Source organism: Cryptomeria japonica, chromosome 7 (genome assembly GCF_030272615.1).
Source record: "Cryptomeria japonica chromosome 7, Sugi_1.0, whole genome shotgun sequence".
Taxonomy (NCBI): Eukaryota; Viridiplantae; Streptophyta; class Pinopsida; order Cupressales; family Cupressaceae; genus Cryptomeria; species Cryptomeria japonica.
In genome coordinates, this window is record NC_081411.1 from 238,108,980 (window position 1) to 238,136,038 (window position 27,059).

General features: G+C 34.6%; 1 protein-coding gene across 1 annotated transcript in view; it reads left to right on the plus strand.

Annotated features, from left to right (window-relative positions):
- The first annotated feature begins 14,979 nt into the window (after positions 1 to 14,979).
- LOC131028310 (probable 1-acyl-sn-glycerol-3-phosphate acyltransferase 4) overlaps positions 14,980 to 27,059 on the plus strand; it is a 47,811-nt gene continuing 35,731 nt past the window's right edge. Inside the window, exon 1 of the mRNA XM_057958563.2 lies at positions 14,980 to 15,380. The gene's annotated coding sequence lies outside the window, so the exon portion shown is untranslated. The remainder of the gene's footprint in view (positions 15,381 to 27,059) is intronic.

A 27,059-nucleotide genomic window follows, 5' to 3' on the forward strand; every position in this document is an offset into this window, starting at 1 on the left:
ATGCTTGTTGATCCACTCTCTAAGAATAATTTCTAGGCCCATACTGCTACAAACAAAATAACCTATAAAATGGAATTATTATAGTAATTTACAAGCATTATTGTTAGCCTATTTTCCTCCTTGGTCTAAATAGTCACATCAGATAGGAGATGTTGTATTAAAGAGGTCTTGGTCTTGCCCTATATTTTAAACCTTTCTAAGGTTTGTTCAAAGTAAAACATAATAGGTGTTGTTTGTATATATCTAAAGTCACTTTAAATCATCTTTTACCTTTTAGAATTTTTTTATCAATTGTTAAGGTTTCTAAAATACCTTAACCTTTTGAAAATGACCTTATTATTTGCTAATTCTAAATGCATAGATTTCGAAGGCAAGAGTCTTGAGAAGAGTTTGAGTTTTTGTGAGTTTAGGTCAAGCCTTTCTAGGGTTTTACTATATTAGGAATCTTTGCATAATAGTTTGTAGGATATTGTGGGACTAGGTCTATTGTAAGATTTTAGATGGAAGGTTATATGGAGATTTATGTTGATTCTAACACCTCTACTTTTAATTTTCATCATGAAAAGTTTATTGCAATATCTTTACCCGCTATTTTTTCAATTTCAACATCTTGAGGATCTAGGTGAAGGGAATTTCCATGTACAAATACATTCATGATGAGAACAAGTATTAAAATGATTATTTGGTATCTTAGAGATTATTATTCTTAAACCATGCATGTGGATCTTATTTTAATAGGTCTATTGATTTTCTTATTGTCAAAAATCTTGCATCGTTAAGCCATAGTCATCATGCAATAGCATTTAAGAGTTTTGGTCTTACTATGTTTCTTAAATAAGTGCCCGTGAGAGATTTTTATATGGATTTTATAGTTAGAAGAGGCTATCTTAAGGTCTATATAGATATATAGGGTCAGCCTGTATCATATAGTATGTTTGATGGTTTTTGAGATGCATATTCAATGCTCATAATAGTATATAATCTTTGTGTTGGAACCATCTATCCCTTCACGAGATATACATCTCATTAAATAATTTTCTTAGTGTTGCAATAAATCTAAGTGTCTCATAGTTTTATGGATCACAGATTATTGTCAAATAGTGTCAATATCAATGGAAACCTTATGATAAAAAATTATGTGAACAAAAGTGTATTATAAGAATATATAACTATAATAGGCCCTTTTGTCTTTATTTTTATTTTGTCTCATGATAATCATCAATTTGTTGTATCAAGATATAAAACTTTGCCTAAACTACTTTTGAAATAAGAAAGGGTTTGTTATTACTATTGTTTATGTAAGGGGTGCCAAATGGAGAAGAATGACGATGTGGAAAGATCATAGGACAAGGAAAAGAGGTGAATATTTTAGTTTAAGAGATTAATAGTAGGATATTGCAACACCTTTGATAGATAGTAGCATATGATGCCTAAAGAACTAAACAATGAAAGTGTCATACCATAGAAACATTGTAAATGGTATGTATTAATAATGCTAAAGATAAAGAAAAAATGTAGGTAAATAATATGATAGAGATGAAAGTAGAAGTGTATGATAGTGAGAAAAGAGAAAAAGTGGAAGGCTTCCTATAGTTGTGAACTATGATAAATATGGGCAAGAGGTAAGGTAATAGTTCTTGTAAGGGTTTTAAACCCTGAGAACCATAGACAAAATGAAATTTGGGACAAAATGAAATTGGATGGAGTGGATGTTGTTTTCAAGAGAATAAGTGTGATAGCTAAGAAGAAGAAAAAATATTTGACAAAAGGATAGAAAAAGGCTTCTATTAGTTTTGAAAAGAATCTATTAGAATATACATTCTCCTTCTCAATTTCATAGTCATTAGTGAGGTTATTGTTATGATTTGGTGTTGTACACTTGTAATAGGTTGGAAAATAGGTATTCACTAGTTTAGCTATGCAAAAAAGGAATTAATCCTACTTCCAACTTTAGTTACATTAAAGAGGGATGAAATCAAAAGGTTCAATCCCAAATATTCTTAGAGAGGACTGAATGCTAATTGAATTCTATTCCTTCTTTGTTTGAGCTGAAAATGAACTATCAACATGAACAAGCAGTTTCATATAAGATATGCAAACACAATGTACAAATCTAGAAATGAGAATTAGATAGAAACTTGTGTCTAAAATTTGGACTCAGAAATGATAGACAATGTCACTTGGGGTGACATTGTCCATGAGCTTAGATGTAAACAACATATATATTTTTAGAATCAAGATGTTGTTCTAAGTGTTTTCCTAAAGAATTCATTAGAAAAGTGTCAAACAATGTTGCTTGGGATGACCTTGTCCTCCAATTTTTGCCTCTACAAAAGTTGGTTATGTGTGTCTCAATGTGCTCTTCTTGAATCTTTATATGTTACATCTTTGGATCCTATCACTTGCACATTAAAAGGAGGAAAATGGTGTTGTTGATAGGGGTTTGCCTAGGTCAAACCTTGAGTTTAGAATTAACTCTATAATTGAATTGAAGTTGAATTGAAAAATGATGAGTATTACACCTCAAGCTTGTTGAAATTGATGATGGTTAATGATGCAATGCTCTTTGAATGTGATCACAAGTGTTGATGCAATAATATGATGTGACATGACAAGACATAAATAGATCAATCGTAAACACATTCTTGCATGAAGATTGTTGTAATTTTCTACTCCATAATGCTTAGATCTGAAGAATGCCTTGGAGGATATGGTGGGATGAAATGTTGCCTTGACGTTTGATGTATATGAGTGGATTCCTTGGATTATAGTGAGTATGGATGATGAAAATGAATGAAAGAATTCTCTTATATATATATTTCTCAAGGTATTTCACAAATTAGGCTAACCTCCAACGATCATATTCAGATTTGGCCCTAGTTTTGAGGGACAAGGATGCCCTAGGTGCCCCTATCTACGGCTTCACCATTAAGGAACAATAAAATATCTTTTTTTAATATAAGGAAGAATAAAATATCTTTTTTTAATATAAGGGAGAAAAAAATATCTTTTGTTACTATAAGGAAGAATAACATATTTTTTTATTATATTATTTTTTTTGTGAACCACGAGAAATATCTAGGTAATCTCCATGCACACCACGCACCTAAGTTCTTTGGAATGAGGTCATTGTACATCACCACTTTTGAATTTATTAAAAAAACCTTATTAAATTGGACCATGTATTGAAAATAGATATATATTTATTTCTAAAAACTCTAAATTCTAGATTATTATTTATTTTAAGCTTTTTTTTTTTAATATCTATTTTACATCTTTGTCTTAGTATACATTTTTTAATGATTGAGCAATTCTATGATTTTTTTAACTAATTATAAATTTGGCTTAATTTTTCTTCTAATTCTTGATTCATTTTTTTATATATATTATTGCATTTTATTTAATATAAAATAAATAAATAAATAAAATTATTTAAAAAATTAACTTTTTTGGTTAGTAAATTATAGACTTTCACACTCGTATAAGTAAATCAATAAAAATAATAGTAATCCACATCAACTCTTTAATGTGGATGCATCTATATCATACATTTTCTCAAAATAATCCCTTCTTTAGATGACCTTTATGTCATTTAATGCTCGGGTTTTGAAGAGGAGACTTATTCCTCTTAACTTTTATTCGTTCATGCTTTGTCTCAGGGAGAGTTACTACATTTTATTAAAATTTTCCTATATACCCTTCGCTACAATAATCTCTTAAGACTCAAGAAACATTGGAGAGTCCTAAAAAATTATAGTAGTCTTTGAGGTAGCATTCTCTAATATAGCTAATGAGACCTTTGATAACTACCTTCTAAAGAAACCTCATGTAAGACCCCTATAGTCTTTCAAATCAAGATAAGGGGGTGGATTTGACTTTGAAACATTCTCCAATTAAGCATGAAAAGCTACTAAATCATTTTGAGCATCTAGTGCAATGACATAATGGTGTGGCTCAACCTCCATCCACCAAGTGGGCTTTCTACATGAAGCATGGGTGCCTCGTCCATGAGAAAGCATCTTTTGACATTGAGGGGTAGCATGATCAATTGAAAAACATTTCCTACATCTAGAATTTTTTTTTTATTATATAATCTATTGCTTACCTCCAACATCTATTACCCACCTTTAGAGAGATCTTCGTTAGAAGACCTTTCAACAATCCATTTCAATACATAAACGTGCATGGGTGGAGCTTGCATAATTAATTATTTATTTTAAGGTATAATAATACTTACCTAAGCCATTACCAATGGCTTGCAAACTCTCCAATTTCCGAAATTGCAAAGGGAGCTAAGGTAAATACACCTAAAGGTACACAGTTGAGAAAGTCTCTGATCTAGGATCAAAAGATGGGAACTAGGGTTTTAAGCATAAGAAATTTCCATTGAAAAATTAGGGACCATTTTTCAACACCTTTTCATTGTCTTTGAGGCAATTGAACTTGAGGATTAAAAAAACCCTTAGCATGAGGGTAAATTCAGATCTCTTCCTTCATACCATCTTTCCAACTTTTAGTGATCCAAGAGTGGAGGTCACAAAGTTTCAGGCATATTTTCATAAATCTATAAATGAGGGCATGATTGTGCAAGCATCGTTTCTTGTCACTAATAGAACTAACTGTATTGATCTTAGGAGCACGATCAAAGCATCAAAAAGGGAGGAGATTGCCCTAGTTAGAAGTTGCACAAGGAGAAGGAGAATAAAAATGAGTGAAATTGTCGAATGGTATTTGGGTGCTTAAAATTGTTGTTGGCATTGCACACTCCAATGAGAATTGTAGGTGATTGAAGGTATTGTAATTGATGATAACCTTGCAATCTTATGGCACCGACACCGACAGACTCTACACCGACATATAGTTCACCGGCAATGACAAGGATGTTTACCGACACCCTAGCCGACATGACTTTGTTTATTACATATTGTAATAAGACTCATATATAAGTATGAGATCTTTTAGACCATTTTGTAGAGAGATGATAGGATGGATGTGTAGAGCGAATACTAAGGCAAATCTTGTAGAAAGGTTTATGGTTATTGTATAAGCTTCAACCGGTATTGAACCTGGCATAGCAGATGCTTTTTGTAGCAATACATTATATTGGATTCTCATAATCCATTTTGTAAGTCAGTGAGACTTCCTTTTGTATTTGAGCAGTGAGCTCTAAGCAGTTGGCCTTCCTGCATGTGCAAGCAGACTATTGTAAGTAATATCCATTCATTGGCCAGTGAGTGAATATTGTGGGGCACAAAACCCACCGAGGTTTTTCCCACACCGGGTTTCCTCGCCAAAAATCTTGTGTTATGGTGTTCTTTCTATGTTGTGTTTATTGTTCATATTTACTGCATTAATTCTTGTTTACCAGTACATTGTTTTGGAATGCAAATTACTTAGTAAGGTTAGAAAATTTGTAAATTGGTTAGATGTTGATTCACCCCCCCTCTCGGTATCTTTGGGAATCGTAACAATTGCATGCCCCCAACCATAGCTCAACACCTCCTAAAAGCCACATAAGCCACATGGTTGAGAAATATTTTTCAAATCTCTAAGATATATGACATTTGAATCTAGAGTTACATTTCAAACAACAACAAGATTCACATCATTATTGATTTTTTAGGTCTCTAATGTGTATGACCTTTGGATCTAGAGTTACATTTTAGAAAACAACAACAAGATTCACATCATTATTGACTTTGTGGTTCCTGTGCACTAGCTACCCCTTCCATGACCATTTCTTCTCCTCCTCCAACATCTCCCCGTTTGTCAATATTATCCAAAAAATGTTAATCTAACAATAATTTGCAAAGCATATATGTTTAAACGTCTTTTTTTTTTTTTTAAATTAGACATAAATTAATGTAAATATATTAATTTTTTTTCTTACTAATTATTATGAGATCATTCTTATGTTGAACTTTTCAAATTAGTATATGTAATTTGAGAATAAAAGAACATAATCCTAAGTCATTATCCATCATACATTTTTCATCATTTAATATTAATATTTATATTCATTCATTTCTTAAAGAGTTATTTATAATTAGAGTCGCATCTTCTAGAATTAATTGTCTTTGTCATAATATCAATCTACATAAACACATTTTAATTGCATTATCTCATTTTCCACAAATTCAAAAACTAAGTTCTTAATCTTTACATCACTCTTTTGCATTTCTTGTTTTTACATTCTAAGTTCCAAATTACTATTTTTTATTGAAAAAAGAAGAATAGTTCTACATTAAAGAAAAAATATAACTAATGAAATAAATATTGTTGTCTAATAATAAGAACCCAATATAAAATGTTGAAGATGGTAAGAGAACAACAAGATAACAAACTACAACATATGCCAATCAAGAAATATTGCAATACAACAAGAATTGCTTCAACACTAAGAATAAAAGGTAATTACTTGATCTTCGTGTCAAGTATATAACTTGTAGATAGAAGAGTTGACCATGAAAGACCTTTGAGCTAAATATCCACCAATCTCATCTCACTAATGTAGGCAATCAATTCGGCCAATGAAAGTATTAGAGTGCGAATCTACATAAGAGGAATCTTTAGATCCAAACTAGGAAACTTTCAAAGCAAAGAAAAAGAGCCTTAAATGTTCAACTCCATTAACTGTTTGTTTGGTTATCATGAGTTTTGGCTTTGACCTCAAAATAATTCAATTGAGCCTGCATATCAACTAAAGTTTTTTTGGAGCCCAATATGAGTCTAGAGAGAAGACTGTAGAATACGGATAAGGGGGATAAATTCATATACATAATTAAGAATGATGTGTCTAAATGTTTGGGTTATAATATTATGGCATGGGGAAAGGCCAAAAGGGCTTCTCTCCAAGACCAAGCTAGAGGAAAAAGAGTAGGGAAAGTGAAGAAGAGGAAGTTGTATAGGTACTAGACATGGGAGAAGAACCAAAAGGCAACCTTGGTAGACTCCTATTTGTCACAAAAGAGATAGTAAGGTGAGGGAGAGATAAAGGAAATTTAGTCACGAATACAAATTTTAACATGTTGGGCTTTCCAAGTAACCAATTGGTCTTGAGCCTCAACATTGGATTTCCAAATAAGAGAGATTTTTTTTCTCCATCTAGATTTGTTGAACTTACAATGTCATTTGAGGTTAAGACGGGGCACTAAGGATATTGAAGGAAGTAGTTGTTTAAATAATTTTGAGGGCGTGAAGACTCGAAATTTTTTATTGTTGGGCCAATAACAATCTTTGAGGAAGTTATCATCACAAGGGGTGGATAGGAGAATAGAAATTTTATGATTAAATTATTATTGTATTTTTTGGATTGATATATTATATGCATGGGAAATACCAAATTGTGACTTAATTTAGTGCCATGATTTACAGTTGAAGGTAAGGGAATCCTGCAAGTAACAAAAAAACTTGAATGTCTTTTCTAAAGATATTTATACCTTTGAGGATCTTGATATTAGCTAGAGGAACATTGTCTCATTGGATCAACGATTCAAAAAACATAAGAGGAAAAACACAATCCATGACTCAAGGTTTGATCAGTTCTCAATAATTTTTTTGAAGTACATCTTACTAATCCATCTAAATGAAGTTATAAAACTATGAGTTGTGAAATAGGGATTGAGAGGCAACTTACTCTTCTAGTTGACCAATTTTTAGGACTGTCCTATAGTAATAATTTGAATATGATGACGAGCCAAATGTTTCCAAGGAGCATCACCATATGTGACCCTCACAATTCTTTTCGTAGTAAGACAAATGCCTTGGGTATAAGGGTCTCTAATTCCCAATCCCCCTTTATCGTATAGTTGAATGTAATGAATCCATGAAATAATGAGAAAGCCTTTTTTATTTCCTTATTTATCCCAAAGGAAATTCCTAATTAACAAATTTAGCTGGTTACAACAAGCTTTGTAGGGAAGCCATCGAGAAGAAATATAAACATCATGGATGGCTAGGAGAATCTTGTTGATAACTTGAATTCTACTAGCTCCTAAGATTAAAAAAAAATTTGTTAGTCAAAATCAAGATTTTATTTTAGAAAAGAACCATTTCTATGTTTTTTTAGTGAGATTCCAATTCCAAAATGGATCCCAAGATACCTCTTGATAGTAGCATGCTTCACCTCACACCACTCACTAGGAATCTGAAGTTGTCATTGGTAGGAATGTGTCATTATGAATTCAATTTTATTCATGGCCAACTTAGAGACTAAAATAGCACAAAGAAGATCCAATATATTTCAAGAGTATGAGTCACTTTATTCACTATTTTTTTAATGAAAAACATTCTATCATCTACAAAGTGAGGGTTAAGTTTTATAGATTAGCTTGAAAGTGAGATACCATGAATAAGCTTATTGGAGAGAGTATGTTGAAAAATATATCCAAGATCATCAGTAGAAAGAACATAAAAGAAAGGTGCAAGGGAGAACCTTGTTGAATATATTTTTGTAGATGGATTTGGGGAGATAGCACAACATTAACAACCAATTTGGAATTCACATCCATAAGAAACATGTTGATTTGCTTATAGATTTTGGGGTAAAATCCAAGCCATTTTAATATTTTAAGAATGAAGGGCTGGAAAATGTAGTCATTGACTTTATCAAAATACAACTTTATGATAAGATCATATTGGGTAGATTGTTGAGATTATTCAATTGTTTCTAAAGAAAGAGCCAAGTTATCAATGATAAATCTTCCTCCTAAGAAAATGATTTTCTAGAGACGAGCAATTGCTTTAGAGATGTTCTTAATTTTCCATACCACAAATTTAGCAATAATATTTTGTATCAAGTGGTGAGGAGGTTATAGGTCATCATCGATTCATGGTGTCCTCATCTTTCTCTTTGGGGATAATATTGATTAGCCTCTAGTTAATTATGTTTCCTAGCATGATCTATTTTTAGTTCCTTATAGATAAACATTATAAATATCCTCTCAAATGTGAGGAAAAAGAGCTCTATAAAACTCAATTGGGAGCCTATCAATTCTTGGAATTTTTTTGGAAGGCCATACATTAAAGGGCTTCACCAATTTCCCATAAGGAAAAGAAGGTGGACAAGGATTCTACTATAATCAAAGTCTATTTTTTTGGGATACAACTAGCAACACCCTCCTCAGGGATTGGGAGAAGAATGGACCATTAGTTGGATCATTAGTAACAAGGTTCTTGAAATGCTCATAGAAATAATTCATAATGTTAGAATGACTATTTTGTAGGGTATCATCAACAAATATGACTGTAGAAATGTACTCCATTTTATATTTGTGATGAATATATTGAAAGAATAATTTAGATCCACGATCCTCATCCTTAATCCATTGATTTTGAGCATGAATTTGAGCACCTTTTCCTTTATAAGAATATATTTTTGAAGCATATTATAAGGAACTAGTATGAGGATTATAGGATAAAATCACACATCCATGTTCCAATTCACCTTCACGACATATTTCTCAAGTATATAATATTTTCTTGTAGCTCCCATTATCTTGAAGGAGGGAAGGAAACCTAGAAATAGTTCTCTACCACCAACTCATCCATCTAGATCCTATTATGGTTTCAGTTTAACATTCCAAATAGCTAAGATGCCATCAATGCAATCTTGATTTTTGATATGGGTGGCATTCAAATTGTAAGAAAGATCATTATAAATGGGGTGAAACGCGAGAGGGGGAGAATGATAAGGATGGGAAGGTGATTTGAAAGAGTGGCTAAAAAGGCCTAGGAAATCTAGATGATCACCATGTGAAGGGAAAATAGAGCCATTGGATGAGATATAGAGGTGTTCAATTGAATCTTCCTTAATGTTCCTACCCAATAGTGTTCCAAGTTAACTAAAGAGGTATCTAGAGATTGAGTTTACTTAAGAGGGGATTATGAACTTTGAGAGAATTTCGGGATAACATTGTATATTTTAATTCAAAATGAGAAAAGAAAGAAAATATATCATAATTATAGTTAGAAGGATTCTCAACAATTTTAATATCACCCCCAACACCCACTCAACATTGGGATAACTAATTTGAAGCCACTCCTAAAGTAAGGTTCTCCCAACTGGAGAATTAGGAGCACATATAAACAAGAAGCCCACAAATGTGCCATTTAAATGAAAGTAGTGTCCCAAACACTATGGTTCTCACGATCAAATCCAAAAGATATAATATGTTTCATTATCCAAGGGGCAAGGCCCAAAACTACACCACCACAACTATCGACATTGTTGGTATGTAGGAATTAGGTCGTCAACCAAATGGAATTTGAGGATAACATCAAGATGAACTACACAAATTTCACTTCTCAAAGTGCAAATCCATCAATTGATTAGCTTGGATTGAATGTTTGATATAAAATTTATGAGCAGTGATAGTCATATACAACACATGTTCCAAGATTGAATTTTTCACTTCATTGGGAAGAGTCTAAGAGGTTTTCTTCAATAGAATGGAGCATATTTTTTGAGAGCCCATAATTAGATCTTGATCAAGGCGATCCATACAAGAATCTTCACCCATAATCTCTTAGGAGGAATATTGGGATTGATTTTTTATAGGATTGTTAGGTTGAGCTGATAGGGTTATATCAAATGAACTCTTGCTAAGGAGGGGGATATCCTCCTTCCACTTTTAGGCTCTAGATTACATTGAATCCTTATATGAATTGACTTCAAAAGGGAAGGCTAATTGGTGGTGAGAGTATGAGGAAGAAAGGGAAGGATGAGGATTGGGAGTTGGAAGGGCATTGTGTAGGATTTAAGGAGATGGGTGAGCAAGCATAATAGGATTTTGGGGATCATTATTAAATGCTTAGGTAATAGTATAGGGGTTATCTAAGAGTCGCTAGGTTGTTTCGGGTTTTTGGAAAGGGCAGTCATGGATAAGGTATCCTTTCCTATGACAATAAATGCAATTTCAAAGCTAATTAATATGCTACTCAAATTCAATGCAAGTCGCGACTTAAGAATGTAGGCTTTCCTATTTATCATAGTTTTATTTGCACCATAAAAAAGTTTGCCTAGTTTAGTTGTAATATCTTGCAAGAAAAGAAAATAAGGTAGCTTGAGAAAAGGAAATTCATTCCACATGGGATATTTATATTTAGTTATCCCTTTTAGATAAAAATTGAGGTCCTAGGCCTATACATAATAGGTTTGACTATGTAGATAATAAAAAAATCATATTGGGGTAACAAACAAGCGTGGTCGAGGTCAAAATATATACATGCCACATAATATCTAACTAAAAATCTGAAGGATTCAATAATTTAACCCTTGAGTTCCTATTTATTGTAGGCCCATTTACAAATATCTTGTTTTGACGGGATGCCTCTAATAAAAATAAGACAATGGTTTTTTCTTTTTCTTTTGAAATAACATCAATGATTTTATAATAAAATTAAAAATAATAACTTTACCTTCTTGTCTTGTGGTTCAATAGCTAATGAGTGTTGTGTTGGAGTGGTTGATGTGGAGGTGTAAAAAATGGTAGGGCTTTTGCTTGCTAGAGAATTTGCTAGGAGAAATTAGTTAGACATAAAAATAGGTTTGGCTTCCATAATATCCTCACCATTCACATAGTTAGAAGTGGTGGGGCAATATGTTTCCTTCTTTTGTTTTATCTTCTTTGTGTCCACCACATTTTGTGGCTTTCTTCTTCATATTTATTGATATGGTTTTTAATGTAGAGTGGGCTCAAGGGGTTGGAAACCAAGATTTTTCTACTTTTAGCAAGTTTTCCAAAGTTGATCGATCATAAATAATAAAGGAACTAGATTTTGACTTTAGTAGTAGATTAGGGTTAGGGTTGTAAAGCATCCACCAAAACAAATGAAAAATTCAAGCCCACAAAGTTACTCCCTCCAAGTTACTCTTATTTAAGAGAATGCTTGATACATTCACTACATGATATCTTCCTCACATTTGTTAAAACCATTGAATTAGATTTAAGGGTTTGACATAAAGAGAAGATCCTTATTTGGCAAGGTTTTAAAATTGTTTATCTTGATTGTTGTTTTCTTATCCTAAATCCAAATGCCATAATTATTTTCTATTAATAACTATAGAATGTCTAGAGTGAGATCCATTTTCATAACTAATTTATTCCCACACAATTCAAATTTGTGGGAGCAAAAATAATTTCTATAGATACAAATCAACAAATAAGTTAAAATAATTTTAAATTTTAAAGATTTCAATCATTTTATCTAATTTATCCTTAATCAAATTATACTTAGAGGTGTAATCTACAATGATATTGTGTTCAAAGACACGCAACAGTTAGCCAATCCCTACTCTAATAATAAAAAACAAAAACTGCCCGTTGCTATTGGATAACCCGAGATTGACACCAATCTTGTCCAACAAGCGCCATAACCAGTAGTAAACCATCATAATGCCATTACTATAACAACGGTTAAAAGTAGCAATATTACCATGGAAACAAATGTTCCAACGACAAAAACTAAAGCAAGAAGGCAGGAAACCAACCATACAACCTAATTATCAACACCCGTGTGCTTAGAGAGCATGAGCCCTATCCAGTCATTAGCCAAGAACTGGAACAGTTCCTTAGTGGTGTCGCTTCCCAGCCCTTCCGGATCTGCCTTATCTTGGTGGAGCAAGCATAGAGAGGTAGCATACGAGTGCATCACTTTGACAACAAATTTTCCAATCTTGTTGACATAGGACTCCAGGTGCTCCATCTTTTTCTTAACACCATTAAGATCTTCAGAGATAACCCTGCAACCTGAACACTGCTCTGCCTCTTTCTTCTTCGCTTCATCAACAACAGTCTTCTCGTCGTCAGAGTGTCTACCATCCTCCTCCGAGGTGTGGGGCAGGGGAGTGTTGGAACGAGGGGAGGTGTTCTTGGTATCCTCCTTGATGGTCTTCGAGTCAGGGACATTGGTGCCTAAATTGGAGGAATCTAATCCCTCCGTGGCCTCCAAATCCTCCTCCCCCTTCTCACTCTCCGCTTTCTCATAATCCTCCTCATCATCTTCAACATAATTCTTTCTCACGACCATTTGATTCATCCTGAATTTGTTTATGTGGGATTTGCATGAGGTGATACCCTCCTCAGCCTTAGACTCAACAAGGAGGATTTTGGGCTCCTTTCTGGTTTCTTGGAGGTGGGTTTCGTAGCAGAAGGGTTGCATTTATTTTTTTGCCCAATTTTAAGGGGACAGGGGGCCTTGGTCAGGGGATTGACAAGGAGTCATTAGCTTTTTCGAAGACTTCTTGGAGCCTTTTTTAGAGCCTTCAGGGGGACCCAAAATGGAGGGGCTGGGTTGAACCGAGATAGGTTTAGGTGGGCAAAGAGCCTTATGAAAGTTGTAAAGCCTGAACATCAGCCCCTGGTGGAGGATGGTAAACTTACCCTTTTGGCTCATACAATTGCGAACATCTTTGACAGTAGACTCAAGAGCATGCAACAGAAAAAAAAAGAAAAGAAATGGTCTCATGGTTGCGAAAGTGGTTTAGCAGCGGGAAGTGATAATAGTAGAACACACCATACCTTCCCTTGAGGGTGAAGTATTTCATTATGATTTTGCAAACCTGATCCCACAGGTAGGGTAAACATTCCCTGTTGAAGTCCCCACTCATTCTGGTTGGTTCCTCGCCCTTTTTGAAGATGCGGTTCATGCTGTTTTCGTCCACAACCCTGCTAGTTTTCTTCCATTTCCTCCTAGACTCATAGCCTGGGCGATAAATTCTTCATTGATTTCAAACGAAATGTCCTCCATGACCACCCTCCTATCCTTCCAACTGTTGAAAAATTGCATTGAGAGGTTTTCATCGAATCCCTTCATGGCTTCCATGAACACGATGATTCCTCCTTCCTTAGCATACATCCAAACACATGGGTCGTTATGAAAACAATCGTCAATTATGTCCCGTTCAACCCAGACTAAATCCCCTCCCATGCTAGCTTCCTCTAGAGTGAAGTTGAGATACAACGTAAGCCAGAAAGGAAAAATGCAGAGAGGAAAACCAGAGCTGGAGTTAAGAGAAAACAAACGGTAATTAGCCAAAATAATGTGCAAGGTGTAATAATGATTTTTGGTGCTATTTCCCAAGGCCTACGTCCGCCAGATCTAGGAAGCATGCGAAGGGACACCTCTAGAGATCTCCGCCAACTTGCAAAGATCGTCATTATGGCGAGTTCTAAGGTTCCATTTATTGTAATAATTAGGGTCCTTGCTGTTATTAATGATCAAAAGTTGGCACTCCAACCCATTGACGACACAGAAATAGGTGGCCAGCCAAGTTAGCATCTGGCAGAGCAGGTGGGGACCACTAGAAGCTAGGCGCAAGGCGAAGCCCGCCCAATTTGAATTTGAAAATCCCACTAGCAGCGTATCATAGCAGTCGGCCCAAAGCAGCTTATAAATTGTTGTTTTGTATTTTTATTATTCCCCTTTTAAGAAGCATTCATTTTCTTATTACATTTTTTTTAATAATTCTTTAATTTCAGATTCTTTGTTATAATATGAAAGAAATAGTTTATTTAATTTTATGTATTTTAAAAAAAATTAAAAAATAAATCTTCAAATAAAAATAAAATAATTGAAAAATAAATCTTCAAATAAAAATAAAATAATTGAAAAATTTATATATTCTAATAAATAAAATAATATAAAAGACTACAAAAACTAACATAAATATTTATCCAAATCTTTTAAATAAATCTATTTAAAATTCTTGTCACAATAGTCTTCATCTAACTTTAGAAATTTATCATTTTCAGTATCATATTTTAATTTTTAAATAAAATTAAACACAAATTTCCACTCCCACCCTACTTATTAATAAAACATAAATGTAAATTATTTTCCTTATACCCACACATTCTTAGATCAAAGTAATATTAACATATGATCACATTCATTCTTTTTCCAAGGAATGTATTGTTCAGTGAATTCTAGGCTATTCTCTACTTTAATTTTTGGGACAATTTCCAAGGAAAGTATATTTCTTAAATCTGTTTGACAATTTCCAAGGAAAGTATATTTTATTAAATTTATGGGACCATTGCCAAGGAAGGTATATTTCTTAAATTTTTTGGACAATTTCCAATGAGGGTACATTCTTCTATGCCAAGAGCTAATTTAAAAATCCATGGACTACCCACCTAATAAGGCGATATTTTGTTCTTATGACTGAATTAGTAAACAGCCGTCAACACCCAGAATGGTGTAATCAGTAGTATGAGATACTGAAAGCTGCAAGTATGACACCAATGCAGAGGAATGACAAATCACGCGCCGATATTCTGTTAGCAGACCTAAAAGATAATTAAAATCGAGCGTTGCTATTCTGTAAGGAAATCTACTTTTCATACAGAAGCTGAAAGCAAATGAAAATGTGAAAAAAGGTAAGATATTTCCATTATAGCTAACTTGTATGATAAATTTACAGACTTGGGTGAAGGCCATCCTGTTTTGTATTGTCCAGGTGCTAGTTTGTTTATCTGTTTTTAAATTTTATAAACAGTTGGGTTGTCTCCTAACATCAGTGCCAATACTGTATGTGTTCGTACGCATGCGAGTGTTTGTTTGAGTTAAGGACTATCAATGGAGGATGGTAATGGTAATAGTGCGGTTTTAAGTGGGTTCTTGACTGAAGAGAGAAGTTGTTAAGATAATGTATAATTAGTATTATGAAGTTGTGTATCATGGAACAGATGACAATTTTTAAAAAATGAATGTTTATAGTTTTTAAAGGCATAGTTTCTGGTTTTGACTCTATGAGTTTTTTTATTGACATTTCGGATCAAACTCCATGATCCTTAATCAAACTCTATGGTCTTGTTTATAGTCTTGTTAAGCTAGACATATAGATAAAGAGATTTTAATAATGTGTACAGGACCAACATAATCTTTTCCTCCATGATATCCCTGGAGAAATAAATCTGCTAAATGAAGGGGTTGTGGAGGCTAAGTTTCTGTTTAAGTCCCCGGTTTATCCCCTTACTGTTACTTTTGATCGAAAATTTTCCATTTTTTAAAATTTTAGCCTATTCGTGGTGGGGTGAGTAGGCATGAAGTTCTCCTATAGACTATACAATTAGCTAGCTTGAATGTCATTGTAAGAGTGCATTTCGTAATGTATTGTGTGTCTGTGTCTACAACACTTGAGGTGCAGAAGAGATACATCCTTTCTTCAAGCTCTTCCTTTGTGATCTTTCATCTACCGGTGTGGCATATGAGTTGGTGTGAGCTAGTCCTCAATTGGGCTATAAGAAAACATCTTCATAGACCGGCCAACCTAGGAGAATGGTTTCTTAATTACATAATACATGTTTTATTCTATTCATGTGGACTAATTTAAAATGGAAGTAATGATTTAGCAGGCTTCATGTGGCAAACCCGTTTTGGTCTGTAAGCTAAATATGTGCTGTTGGAGTTTAGGGAGGTCTATCAGTGTTGTTTTTGTGGATTTATGAAACGAGATCAGAGCATACGTATTGGATATGAGTAACTCATGGCTTACTCAGTACTGTTTGTTTTGTGGCAATGTCTAGAATAAATACCTTTGAAGGATCTGAAAGGTGTATGTTATGATTTTCCCCTTGTTAACATCATCATCTTATTTTGTGGATGTGAAGGGAAAGAAGCAGTAGTGGTAAACTCACATGGATATGTAAAAGTGAGGAATTTCTCTTTATTAGGTTAGCTTGGGATTAACTTTCTGGTCTCTTTTTAACTTTCTACATCTTAGCATCCCTTGCTGTCTGTGCTCTTTTACTGCTCGTTAACATAAAACTTTTCATGATTTGAATATTTTAGCTCTCTTTGTCCCTAGAATCTCATGTTGTGTATTTATTTCTTAAGATTGTATACTGGGACAATGACAGAGCTTTTCTTTACTTTTTAGTACAGTTCTGCATCCTTTCCCTCATATTTCCACAAGGGGTCTGATTGCTGTTCATGATTTATTCTGAAATTTTTTTAGTCTAAATCTCACTTTTATTGTTGCTCGTCTTTTATTCTTTTGTCAATTTTTTATTTTACTTTATTATCTACATATTTGATCTTTCCAAGATTGAGTTTGTCCTTTGATGAGTAATTTGAGTTTTCCTTTCTAAGGAATATGAGTTTTGAACTTGTACATCAAGCTTGAGAGAAGATCAGAACAATTTTTTCTAGTTCCCACCTGCATAATCCATAAAAGGAACCCATCTAGAATGGCTCGTGAGGAATGTTGTTGAAACAAGGCATTTAATATAGGTAAAAAGCTAAAAATATCTTTTTAGAATCTTAGATTACTTCCAAGAGAGACATTAATTTGGTATGTGATACCCCCTTGCAGGAGCTCCACAGGGGATATGCTTTCCCAGTTACCTCACACGTTGCTTAAATTTTGTACCTCTGTGCTGTCTTGGCACATGGTGCAATGATGTTAATTCCACCTAGAATATTGGCAGTAGGGCTTAAACCTTTGACTATATGATCTCCAAGAAAATCTTGGTGCAAGATGAAGCAGGGTACAACATTAGTTGATTTGATTATGTGGATGTACATTGGAGCAAACTGTTTTAAATCTCCTCAGTTGAGCTGCCATCCAGATCAGCTACCTCTCCTTAGGAAGCAATTCCTTTGTTATGTCAAGTTTGGAGGCCAAGCGTAGAAGTTGATCTCCAATGAACTTATAGATCTCATCTTATGCAAGCAATCTTCACCTCATCGAATTGGAGAAATCCAACCAGAATTTAGTTTTACTAAGGGAAAAGATACTTAAATAGGTTGCATTGTTACAGCTGCAATGGTTGTTTTGAAAATTTCTTTACGTTTTATTTCTCCTCTTCTCAAGCCAACCCTTCGAGGATAGGATAAGCAAGTCAGACATGTTCACATGTTAAATTATCTGTTAAATGAGTCCGTAGCAATACTACAACAGTGAATTACTTTGAGTGGTTGAAATTTAGAGCAACCTCCAGATTTAGGCTGGCTTCCCTATTCTAATGCTTGCAGTGAAAAGAGATTCTATATTAAAATAAAAGAGGTGATGCACCCAATTAGTTGATTTTGGAGCAATATTTAACCACATAACACAAAACACAGAGTTTCTGCAGTAAAATTAAAATAAACACTGTTAGTCCCAATGTAAAAGGCAAGTAATTCAACATTGCTCATAGATTGAACATCCATATATAATAATATTTTAAGACCTGAGCTAAGGCACTGGACATTTTATCGAATGCTTCAAGAAATACTTGGCTACATTCAACTACAAATAGTTTCCACAAAAATAAATTTCTTAAGTAGTTAGTCCACCAAAATCATGCTACATATCAGAATGCTGCATTACAAGCTTACGAGTATACAAATTTTCTAGTGTTCCATGGAGTTTCATACTAGAGGGATAGGGGGAGCATGGACCCAGATTTGGTGATGGCAGTCTGTGGGAAAAATATAATTTGCATATACATACATATATGCGTATATACATATATGATATACAAGTATATGTATATAGTATGTACAATAAAATTTGTTTTGGGCCCGTTTTTTGCATTTACATTGGGCTCAAAATGAATTTTATATTTTGCTTTTTAAAATTAGAGCGGTGGTTCTAGATGGAGTAGAGCCTCCAGTGGGGTTGAGGGGTAAAGCCCAAAAAAGGGCTTTCAAATTGACAGGGATCATCATGGTGCACATCATTTTTGGTAATTTTATCATCATGTTTTATTTGACACCATATCCTCTTTACTTTGATCAAATCTTCGATCTTTGGAGGATTAACGGTTAAAAGATAGGGAATCTGACCAGCCTAAATTGTGGGGGCTGCAATTGAAGACAGGAATATTGTCTTTCTTGAACCTTGTATTTTTTTCCTATTTGGTTTTAGAGACTCCATATAACAGCTAGCAGAAACTCACCCCATCCTCTATTCTCTATTGAGCCGGAGATGTTGGTTAAGTACAAATTAAGAAATATTTGATCACCAATTTCCCGATGTTAAGATAAGTTCGTATGCATCTGAGTAAAACAAAAGAATAGAGGATGTTTTAATCACAGCCCCAAAAATATTTTGGGGGAAAATTTGGCAAACCAAAAGTATAATTTTTTTTTCAGAAAATAAGACGAAGTTGGATTTTCAAGAAATGTAGAAAATTGCAAAAAGAAAGGAAGAGGAAAACTATTGTTTTTTAAATTTAAAGGCATTTTAATAGAATAGAGATATATGGAGCAAACGAAAAAATGAGATTTTAGCTCATTAATTGCAAGATATAGGTTTTCTCATTTTCGTTCATATCTCTGTTTACATTTTTCATTGCATAATGCATGCTTCATAGTGCATACATAATAACTAGACATTGATAGTTTTCAAAATTTTAGTTACTATTGATTTTGTACATAGTCAACCTACAAACTATGTATAAAACAGAATCCAGATGTAGTCAATGACTTCCTGCTACAAAGAGAGCTATTGTGAAGGACTTCAGGTCTTGATGATGAAACTCTAGGGTCAAAGCCTCTACTAAATCGGTCAATCTGTAATTCACATACTTGGACTTGACTTGGACCTGGTAGACCAAATTGTTTTCAATTTTGCGAAAACTCCACAACTGAAAAATATACTTAAATTTCGTTAAAATATAAATTTTATGCAAAATATAGTTTTAAAAAGTACCAAATGAGTCTACTGGGGTTTGAGGGTAGTGCCCTTGCCACATTCCAAGTCATAGTATAGGGTGGGGTTGAGGGGTGTAGCCCCTTCCACCAAGCCCAAATGAAGGTTTTTAAGACTACATGGATCTTCATGGCACATGCCATTTTCATAGTTTCTTAGAAGGGGAAAAAATGCTTTTTTAGTGTTAAAGTTGCATTTTTCCTACATTTTGAATGCATCTAGAGTTTTTTTACAGGGACCATGTATATTCTACACTTGTTGATTAGGCAGGTGCAAGTGGGTGAACGTGTGTCTGCCTTTTTCACCGACATTTTGTACTTTTACAAACTAGACAATTTGCAGACTATTGTGTAAAAATGTAGAATTAGTCTCTTTTAATGCTTAATGACTCCACTTGTACACCACATACAAGCACATATGGAAAAAAAGTGGTTTTAATCTGACGTACATGATTGTCATGAACTGTTGCCTACTTCTCTTAGATACATTGGTAGCCATCAAACATGCCATGAGTCAATTTATTGTCCATCAATGGATCGACCTTCATTGATATTGTGAACTTTACTTTCATCCCTATAGCATTGACACTACCAAGCAACTCAAAAATCCCTTAAAGCAAAGAAAGAGTGGAAGCAGCAATCCTTTCTCAAAGATAACAAGTTGTAATTGAAAGACCCTATTGAAAATCACATAGGGAAGTGAAAAAATATTGAAAATCAATCAAAATGATTTAACTATGTGTCAAGAAGTTTAATTGCAATCAAATGGTAAATGTTGGAGCAGCCAAGATCACTTGCAAGATCCAAAATACTTCCACAAATGAGCAATATGTAAAATGAGAAAGAATATGCAACTTGTAAAATACAAAAGAGCCTTTCATATAAAGGAAAGGATGAGGAGGTGAAAAGGTAGGAAGGTAGGAGTGAAACTTTGACCATCCCTCCAAGAATGCAACCCATGTAGGACTCTATGGACAAGTGTTGCGACACTCAGTGAGTCCACATTAGGAGACAAAAGGTGAGATGTCTCCCAAATGAGTTTAAGGTAGTGTGAAATAGGACTTTCCTATATAGTCTAAAAGCTAACTAGTTTGATAATAACTACCCCGCCCCCCCTCACCTTAAGTGATATTTAAGGAGAAAGTTAAATATTGCAAAAATGAGCCCCAACAACAAGGTCTAATAAGGCACTCATTTACAAATCAAGATCTCTCAAAAATAGAGAAAAGGAGAAAACCCAATGGGAACAAAACTCCTCTCCAAAAGAGAGAAAAGGAAGCAATGAAACCTCGTTAAAAGATGTCTTATGAAGATAGGAACATGAAGACAAATAACTCTTTAGTATGTAAAAGCTGTAAACTCTGCTAAAGAAGAAGTAGGGAGGGGTATAGGTAGACTAATTGAAATGTGGCACATTTGTGTAAGGGAATATAGAAACAACATCAAGTTTAATATAACGTACAAGCAACTGAAAAGGGTGTGCTAAAACCAATTCACACATGCATGAGGAAAAAATCACTAGGATTTGTTGATGTGATGGCAAAAGATAAGGCACTACACAACACCCCATGACACTTCATAACTTAGTGCAAGTACAAAAGAGGCACATTAGATGTGCAAAATTCCCACCAAAGAACACAAAATCAGTTTTTGGCACTTTATATGAGTGCATTTACAAACATTTTGTTGCTTGAGTTCTTACAATTACAATTTGTCATGAAGTGGACAATGAAGATATAGATCAAGCATGCCTTCCAAACCTCACATAAATGACAAAAACATAAAATTGAAACCCCCACTATCTAGAATGTGATCCCCCCACTATTCAGAATGTGACCCCCCCCAAGATTTTTTAATAATATGACACTTTATTTTAATGCATTTATAGTTTCCACAAAGCGATGTACAAATCCTCAAAAGAGACATTCATAAATTACAATTTCGATATACAAACAATAAAAATAGACTGCACCACTATGTAGTGCTCAAAAAATTAAATAGGTTAAAAAAAATGACACCCAAAAAAGAGTCTTTATGAGGCTAAATGAGTCCTTTGAATTTCCAAAAAATGGGAGCTAGGCAAGGTGTCCTTTGAGAGTCATTGATTTTAGATAAATCTGTACATCGATTTAACAATAAATCGCACCATTGGATAGAGCATGAAAAAACATAGAATCAAAGAAACTTCACCAGAAAATGTGTCTGTATGGCTGAAAATGAGGCTCTTGAAGTTGAGCCAAAAATCAAATAGGCCAATGGTGAAGGGGGTTGAGTTGGGGGAGAGACTGATGACATCATGCTGACATTAGTAGACATCGAGCATCAGAATATTCCTTTGGTTGATAGAATATTGCACTATTTGACGAGAATGGTATGAGCGATGGAAAATGGTGAACTGATGACATATTGTAATGTCCCCTTTTTAAATGCCCTATTTTTTTGCCCTAAAATCCTACTCGGGTTAGGAACATTAACTTAATCATATGATATTTCTAATTTATTGGGGAAATTCAACAGTAGGGAAGCTAGAATAAGGTGACTTGGTAGAGTGTCCTAGAGATCCTCTACCCTAGGCCCAAGAGCGGATATACCATCCCTCTTGGCCTCATGTGGCCTGTGCCATCCATATGAGGTAGTGTACCTAGTGAGGTGTCCTATACCCATTCCCACTTCATCTTGCCATCCATCTCTCACTTCCTATGATTGGACTTCATGGTGTATTAATATACCATAATAGAAAGATGAGGCGTATTCACAACAGGGTGCCCCAGAAGCCCATCTCTTCTAAAGCCCAAAGGCAGTACCCCTTGTACCCCCTTGGCGTCATGGGACCATTCGGTCACCACCATGAGATGGCATACCTAGAAGAGTACCCCATTGACGTACCCCTCCTTGTAATCCCTCATTTCCCCTATCATGGCTGAATATAACAATCAAGCAGGATATATAATGAATCATAAGCAGTCATAGACATACAGTTATAAACAGTCTGATATTATATTATAAACAGTCATATACATTATAAACAGCTATAAACAATAGCATACTATTAATCATCAATGAGAAGATAATATTCATCGTGCTGTGCATACAGAACTCATACCCAAACCCACAAGTATATTTGAACTGTTGCATGTTTAATTATTAATATTCAATCTGATTTCCTTCCCCGCTTTGGTCTGCTCCTAAATCTTCTTTTAGTGCCTTACATATTTTATTCTCTCTTTCTTTCTGCCCTTCCTTTAAATGATCTCTCCTTTATACTTTATTGGTGGAAGAGTCACCACCTTTCATAATAACTCACCACTTTCCTTTGCTGCTTTTGAGAATAATATATTATTCTCCAAATTGATCTCCCTTCCCTCTCTTCCTCAAATTAAACTTCTTCCCTTTATACCTTCCCATGTGAGGGAGAGGTCACATCTCTTCATCATGCCTGCCCCTTGGCAAGAGACACAACCTTTCACAATTAATACCCTTCAAAATAGTACAACCCTTCATAATTCTTGCCCTTTGAAAGAGACGTAATCTTATCTACTTCCCATTCCTTTCTTCCTCCATTAATCCTTGATTCCCATGCTTTATTCATTTCTTCCCTCCTTATCCCTTTTCAAATGATCTCTTCTCCCTCTTATATCTCATGTTTGAGAGAGTCACAACTCTTCATTCCATGCCTTTTGATCATTCATTAACTTAATTACATTCTAATTATATTATATTATATTTTTATTAATTTATGTCTATTATTATTTATTATTATTGCTATTTCAAAATTGGGACATGACACATTCTCAAAATTTTTCTTCTAGTGATGGTAGTGGCCTACAAGTATCAGACTTGCATAGGCTGTACCTGCACAAAAACATTTTTTTCTTAAAATCTTGAGCGGTGCTCCTGCTTAGGGTATTTTCTGAACATGGATTGAGGTAGTAGATGGTACGATATCACAAAACCCAATATTGCAGACTGTATGACAACCATACTATCATATGGATCTGTACAAATGGTACAAATTTCTGTATGGCCTCTCAAAAATTCAGAAATTTTATTTTCTTTGAAAATACACGTGTTATATATGAATCTTTGTTTCTTGGCTCCTTTGAGTGCAATGTATGTGTTCGTTCGGCTCCAGAATACACTGCTTGAATGTTGATGCCAACAACCCTTTAAACATCAAACCAATTTGGGAAGGGATTTGCATGTTGACTTTGATACCATGTTGGAGCAAGCAAGATCACTTGCAAGATCCAAAATACTTCCACAGATGAGGAATATGCAAAATGAGAATTATAAGCAACAAGCAACTTGTAAAATGTACAAAAGGGCCTTGCTTATAAGGTAGGAGTGAAACTCTGACTAGCTTTCCAAGAAGGTAACACATGTAGGACTCTATGAACAAGTGTTGGAACACTTGGTGAGTCCTCATAAGGTGAGACAAAAAGGTTAGATGTCTCCTAGGGGAGCTTAAGTGTATTGTGAACAAGACTCTCCTAGATAGGCTAAAAGCTAACTAGTTTGATAATAACTCTTTTCACACTAACAATAAAAACAGTCAAAAATCGTGGACAACAATTCATTGAAAAAATGACTTTTATTGAGATAAAATACCACGAACAATAGTGATTCCTAATTAATCACACTTTGCCCAATTTTTTTTCAATTGTTTTATAACGTAATCCATTTGTACATGTTTATTTGTGCAAATGTTTAACACAAGTCAAAATCATTATCATGACATAGAGAAACTTTTTTGTTTAATGTTCGGACTTCTTGACATCCTTGAGATAGTTTAGGAATGCCAAAGTGACCCCTAGCCATCCTAGGATGTCAAGAAGTTCCCCTAATGTCCCCTAGAGCCAGGGATGCCCTTGGGATGTCCTTGCAGTAGGCAATGGTTAGGGAGGGTTGTAATGGTAATGTTTAGTCCCCATCTTCATGACGAATCTATCTTTTTGGGGTTGGGCATGCTAGGGGGCATGTTCCCATGGAACACTAAAAATTTCTATAAGCCATGTGGATGATCTGCGTAAGTTCTAGATTAGTTGAGAATGCTTGATTTCTTTTCAAGAAGATCCTCAAAGATAATTTATCGCTTGGATAGGAAGTGAATTCTTTTGTTTTCTTTTAAGATCTCTATGATTTCCACGTGTAACTAGTAACAACTTAGTAGTGCATTAGTAACAACTTAGTAGTGCATTGATAGATGGTGGAGGTAGACAATAAGTGGGTCACATGTGAAATGTTGATGACTCGTTGGGACAACAATATGAACTCATATGAATGGGGTAGGATGGATGTGACATTCAGGGCTTGTTGAAGTCACCAAAACAACTTATATGAGCAAGAATCATTGACAACACTAAAATAACCTTCCGCATAGTTGTGAAGCAATGGAAATGCTATAATGGTAATACTCAACAATAGTATACAATGCAATGGAATCAAATTTACATAGAGAACCCGTGTATATATAAGCAAGGGTGAGACATATGGGAACATGTAATATCCCAGATATATATATTTTTTTTAGTGCAATAAGAATTACAAACAAACACATAACCCATTAAGGTTAGAAAATATAATCTCAATGCTTGCTGAAATTGCAACCCTTCCACTTTCTGATCACCAAGTGCCCAATGTGGGAAGGTGAGAGCATATAGTGATAAGGGGTTTGTTAGCTCACTAATCTGCTGGAAATGATTAAGCAAGTACAATCCTGGGCCACAAGCCAACCCCTTCCGCTTATCCAGCGGGAAAGCAAGGAACTTGGTGGTGAACCGGCCAAGAGAACTATACTGCAAACACAAATCACTCTACCGCAATATTTCAGCAGGAGGACTGAATTACAAATTACTCAACTCAACCGTTTATGTAGCGGGATGATCGTTACAACCAATATCACTCAACTGCTTATGCAGTGGGAGGATTGAATTACAAATTATCAGATATAGGCGACAAGCCAGCCTCTTCCACTTTTCAGCAGTATATGAAGATTACAATCCAGAATGGGTTAGTAGTACTACTACTTAACCTTACAATAAAGAGGAAAGTGAGAGTAGAAGTATATTGCTGAACATAAGAGATATTGATCATCAAACTAATTCAACACCAAAAACAGTAGACTGGAAATGCATAACCAACAACCCATAAACTCACTAAATTGTTCATATCTCACTTAAAACTCTCTCAATTCATTCCAAATCACTCCCAAACCAATACTAGACAAGCAACAACTAAGACAAACCAAAAGGGAGATACAAGAACACTTCAAAATACCTTGCACGTATCCCAATGCACTCTCTAAAACCCACGTCTAGCTAGGATATTTCGATTTGCATTATTAAATTCAAAACTCAGAGAAAAGTGCTACAAACTTACAGGATGTATCGCCAACAACAAGAAGGAAGATTGAACCAGTACCCAGAATGATCAGTCGCTCAGGCAGAGAGGTATGATCAAAAACTTGCTTCAGCCATAGGGAAACCAGCAACTCTAGAAATCACTCCAAACTCCAAAAACATTGAAATATGCAATGAAAATATCATAGATTACAACACACATCTAGGTACTATATCTCAAGTACGAAATTGGAAACACTAGGGAGCTGCACTTCGAAGCTTCAAAAGTTCATACGCCAATCCGATAGCATAACGATGCAAATTTTCAAGATCCCCAAAATGAGAGCCCAAGGCTCATATTTATAACTTCACACCTTCCCAAATGCAAATGCAAATGGCGCCCAAACTCAACTCAAACTCCCTTTCATTTCGTTTCATGTCTCCTCCAACATGGTGCCCACTTTCCTCTTCCTAGGCAAGTTCGAACTTTGCCTTATGGTGGCGTTTTTTGCAATATAAAAAACATAAAACAAGAGATATTTTATCCTCCCCATTCGCCACCAAAAATACACCTTTTGACTTGGGAAAATAGCACATGGATATTAATTAATTATTTTTCCGTAAGTCATCCTTAAAATATTTAATCAGTAAATGCAAATATTTAAATATTAAACCTTTGACAAGGAAATAATATTTAATTAAATTACTTATGACGCCCATACTGATCATTAACCAAAACCAGGATGAAGCGGAGTAAAGAAGACCATAAAACTGCTGCAGGATCGGGACCCTGTCCACTGCTAAAAATAGAAATGCTCTATACTGCCACTTACTAAAAATAGTAAGTCATGAATTACTACTCCAAAAAGCATGATCTTCGCACCCAATGACAGAGCATGGAAAACTCAGTAAGACAACATCATCCAAATAACCAACCCCTAACTTACTAAAAATAGTAAGTTCTCGCTTCACCAATGTTTGAAACCCTAATTCTTCATTCCACATAGCCTACGGGTCTCAGGAATAGGCCAATGGACCACTGAAAGCACATCATCGAGAAGGGGACATTACAGAACACGA